The sequence below is a fragment of the Cavia porcellus genome, unplaced genomic scaffold, assembly GCF_034190915.1.
Source record: "Cavia porcellus strain 051 isolate PalLab524CR breed Dunkin Hartley unplaced genomic scaffold, mCavPor4.1 scaffold_10, whole genome shotgun sequence".
NCBI lineage: Eukaryota > Metazoa > Chordata > Mammalia > Rodentia > Caviidae > Cavia > Cavia porcellus.
This window is the reverse complement of record NW_026947493.1, coordinates 49,052,293-49,057,625: the sequence shown is the minus strand read 5'-3', so window position 1 is coordinate 49,057,625 and position 5,333 is coordinate 49,052,293.

Here is a 5,333-nt window from a genome sequence, read left to right as displayed (position 1 = left end):
ACTGTCATCTGACCTTGCTTCTCGGAGGGAAACAATTTCACCTGGATAGTGATGAAGTGATTAGAAGATGAGTGTAGTCCTGCTCAGCGTCTCTCCTTACCATACAGCCCTGCAACCTGGACCAAGGTTATCTATTCGCAAATGTCCTGTTACTAGCAGCCAAATTGTAAAATGGAAAATAACCCTAATATCTTAAAATGAAAGAGAAAATGTTACTGAAATGGAAAAAGAATGGAGAAAAATTGTTTCTGGTGTTTGGAAAAGTCAGATCATGGTTAAGTAGAGGATCTTGGCATTATTTTTTTCCATTAAGAAGTTAAAAATAAATGAACTCTGAAGGTTTGAAAAGAAACTTCTATTCAGAGACTATGGAGACTGTATCTTTAACAACACTGAATCTTTACAAATCTGGGTGCCTGTGATAACATGCATTTGCAAAAAAAAAAAAAAGGTAATATGTTTTCAAAGAAAGTAGACTCTTTACCATCTTTGGGTTTAACTGAGCTGCAAGGTCTTATTTTTATTATGCATCACACAACTGACACGAAAGGAAACTACACACAGGGGCCTGAATAATTTTCTATACTTTCCTACAATTTATATAATGATGAATAAGATTAACAGTTAATTTATAATTAAAGTGAGCAAATTCCAATCCCTAAAACAAATATAGATTAAACAAACAGTGCACTGTTTTATATGCTTTGAGATTAAAGTTTACATTCCAGAAAATTGTATTTATCTTTTAAGATCGTCCTTGAAATAGGAGCACACAATGAGGTTGTGACTATCTCAAAAGGTTCCTTCATTCTTTGTAGAAAACATAGCAAGAGGTGGCACATACATTTCAAAGAGTGTGAATACACTTTTCTGCCCTGAGCGAATCTTTGTACTACAAAACTTACTGGAATAAAAATGCTTCCTAGCCCACCTCCTTTTTAATGACTTGTAGTTGATGTAACAGGATTTTGCCCCCAAGACATCAGATTGACTCTGATCTATAATTTCTTTTCATTTTAACCAAGACACAATCAAAGGTTTACATTTCTGCTGGGGATATTGCTCAGTGTCACAGTGCCTGCTTGGCAAGTGCGAAGTTGTGAATTCGATCCCTGGTACCCTTCCCCTCAAAGTGTTTAAATTTCTATTTTCTTATCAATTTATTTAATCAGACTTCTGAATATGGAAGTTATATTTTCCCATGTGTTGCAGTCAGAGGTTGTGCAGAGAACAATTAGAATCAGGACATGGAGTTTATACTATTGTTTTATGATAGTCACCCAGAATGAACACAAGAAGCTGCAGGAAATCTATCTGCAACACTAAAGACATAGAATATTTAGCCAAGGGCCTAAATCCTACAGCAATGTCCCACATGAGTCCAGATGAAAACCCAGAGCTCATGAAAATGCCTCCCAAGAGTGCAACTAGAGGTCCAGGGCCCACAAGTAGGACTCATGCCAGTCTGGTAGGGATCCATGCTGGGAAGGACCAAAGGTCAGCGGTGAAAGCCAGGAAGTCTATGCCAGCGGGGTGAAGGAGCTGTACTGGTAGGTTGAGGTTCTGCGCTGGAGCCGAGAAGTCACACTCACAACAAAGACCGGGGCTGTCCTGAAAGGCACCACAGCCATCCTCAGTGACACGGAGGCCCTGAGTTCCTCTGACGATTAATTTAGTTGCTGAATATCTGAATATTGAACTAAGTACTGAATCAATGAAAGTACTATTAAATTCATGTATGCATGCTATAGTTTTTCATAAATGGATGGAATGTAACACACCTATAGAAATATCAAGAACTCATGAAGTTTAAAAATTATTTTGTTTTCGATATATGTTGGCAGAAGACATTACATTCTACCATAGACTGATAACTCTTTGAGCAAAACAAGGATAATCCTTACATCAGCCATTAGTCTCTACCTGGTTGGATCCAATGTTAATTTTTCTTTTCTTTTTGACAGAGTTGATAGAGTCTTACTATGTAGCCCAGGCTGGCTCAAACTCACAGCAATCCTCCTGCCTCAGTCTCCCAAGTGGTGAAATTACAGAAGTAGTCCTCTATATGATTAAATTTTAACAATGTCAGGATTCCTTTCCTACAATTCACTCCATTAAATATGCAAGTAAAATACACGGTGGTTGAAAATATGGAAAATGTTTAAATTTTTAAAAATTACAGTAGAAAACACATTGCCAAGAAAGATGGGATAAGTATATTTAAAGTGAGCAGAAATTTTTAAGAATTTAGAGGGTAGTTAATGGTAATATTTTTATCATAATAAAAATTTTAATTTAAACATTCACTGTATTTCTGATTACCCCTCGTGTGTGTGTGTGTGTGTGTGTGTGTGTGTGTGTGTGTGTGTGTGTCTATGGCAGGTTAATTTCCTGGTTTGCAAGCAGGGTAAAATGTCAGACTCTTTATAGTTTCTGACTTACCCACTTTTGAAAAAGATTCCTTGGGAAGGAGGCTGAGGTTTCAAGTGCTGAGATGGTTTGTCCTAGTGAGTGGCCAAGGGTCTCCTCTGGACTGCTCATGTGAAAATGCTTCGAGCACCTTCTCAGTACCTCTCAGAAGTCATGCTAATCACTAAGTTTTCCTCTTAAATCCTCCACTGTGTTATAATCCTGATTGTAGACTGTTTATATCAGCACTCTGAAAGTCTGTACTCTAAAAGCGATACAGGAAATAGTTCAAAGGAAGAAACACACAGGAAATGAGAAATCAGACCAGAGACTTTGTTAAGAATGAGATAGATTTGTTCTGGGATTTTTAAAAAAGAGTTTGAAACTTGATGGATTCCTGCTTGCAATGAGTTTATCAATGAGACCCTCGATAAAAGAACCATCACATGTAGTGAAAGTGGCATCCCAGGATGCATTGCAAGACCATGCCCCATCCACACATTGCCCCTCACTATGGTGTCGCCTCCCATCAGGTACAGCTCAACTTTGGTGTGCGCTGTTGTGCTTGTTTCCTGTCGCCTAAGGAGAGCAATCAAAGAGGAACGATCTGCTGGTTTATTAGTTGGAATCTATTGAATGCTAAGCAACAGACAGTCTTGGTTAAACTCACAATTCCCAGTTCCTACCAAGCATCTGCTTTCTAGGAAAAAGTGCAGTTCAGATCCAAAATCAAAACAAAAACCCACTTGTTTTCTTAGGCAGTGTCCCTTTCCCCTTTATTGATCTCTAGAGTCTCCTGTAAAATCAGTTCTTACAATGAGTATTTCTGTTTCAGGTTTGCATTTCCAAAGGAATTTATCACACAAAATTTTCTCCACATAAAAGTGCTACTTGCTGCAATACTGTTCCCTACTGTAGACTGAGGGAAAAGTTGTAAGAACTGATGTTTTAGAACAGTGACAGTATTCTCTGGGAAGGTTTTTTTTTTTTTTTAATGGATTACATATTGTCATCTTAGAAATATTTGTTCAAGTTACAAAATTAAAGCATATAAAATGGACATTCAAACAGTGAGACTGCAAACAGTTCTGTTTAATGATCCAACAAAACTCAGTAATGTCATTGTCTATCTTATACACTTAAATATACATGCAGTTATACCATTTAGAGCACTTTCTTTTCCTCTCTTTTGTACAATGACTATTACACATTTTGGGTTTTATTGCTCCCACAGTTCTTATTACTTTTTTGGAAGAGAGTAAAACCAAACGTGACTTAACAGAACAAAGTCGGTTAAATCAAAAGGGTGGACATAATAGATAATGTAAAAACATAATACAAGGTGATCAACAATGGTTACCATAATGCCTCCCACTATCTCAAATAGAATTGCCTATATCATCAATTATAATAAAATTGAACAAAACAGTAAAGAATGAAACCAACAAAACCAAAACATTAGAGACATTACAGGTCTTCAAAGGTAGATAATAGTCAACCAGTATGGGCATCATGATGAATCCCACTATCTTCACAGCTGTTGCCTAAACTTTCGAACCTGGTACTATCAAGCAAAACAGAATAGAGGAACATCAGTCAAAACAAGATGGTGAGACCAATACAGGGCTTCAAATCAAGTTAATAGAAAATCAAAGTGGGTTACTATAATATATCCTGCTATTTTTTAATTTATTTTTCCCTTAATTAAAAGGATAAAAATAAAAAAGTAAATAATAAAATGGAGATTGAGATAAAAGAGGGCATAACAACAAAACTGCAGATCAAAACATAACTATTTAAGCAAAATAGTGTTTCACCACAAGATAATCCTGACATAAAAGTAGTTACCATATGGTCTCTTTCCTTGAAATCTTTTGAGTATAACTTCATATACTGTAGCATCAAATATATCAAAACAATGTAAAACCATTCAAGAGAATGACAGTATTACAGGGTATTTAGAATCAACTAACAGATAATGAACTATGGTTTCTGTATAATCTCCTTGTCTATAAAAGTTTTTGTTTATACTATCACATATAATAAAATCCAATAAAATACAACATGTTAAGACCTATGGAGACAGAAGAACAAAAGCTTGATGGGACTTCAAAACAAGATGATACCAAATCAGCACTACCTATTATGATGTCGTTTTCTCCAAAATAGCTGTTCCTATCATCCAATCTTCTCTGCCTCGTTTCTCTTGAGCTCTTTTTCTGTCATTAGTTGTCAGTTTGTTTGCTTCATTTTGTTTTCTGCTCCATTCATTGTGGCCTCTCGGCCACTATTTCTGGATTCTTCGTATTTTTCTTTTTTAGAATATCCTGCAGTATTCTCTATAGAGTTGAATTGGTGGTTGCATATTCCCCTAGTTCCTCTTTATCCTGGAAGCACCTTGTTTTTCCATCAATTTCCAGGGATAGTTGTGCAGGATATCTCAATCTTGGCTGGAGGTTATTATCTTTTAAAGCTTGAATTATTTCCCCCCACGCTCTTCGTGATTTGATGGTTTGTGCCGAGAAGTCTGCTGTAATTCTGATGGGTGTTCCCTTGTAAGTGATCTGTTTCTTGTCTCTGACAGCTTTTAATATTCTGTTCTTATATTGGATTTCTGGTATTTTGATTATTATATGCCTGGGTGTAGCTCTGTTTGGGTTGTAGGTGGCTGTGATCCTGTATGCTTCATACATCTGAGTATCTTTATCTTTTGCTAAATTAGGAAAATTCTCCTGGATTATTTCTGTGAGTATCTTTTGTAGTTCATTTGTTTGCATCCCTACCTCTTCTTTTATGTTCTTAATTCTTAAGTTATAGATCCTCTTATCATCTTCTAGTCTTTGTATTGTTGCTGTTTGTTTCTTTGTTATTTTTAAGAAGTTTTTCATTTCATGCTCCCATATTACAAATCTGCCCTCCAGTTC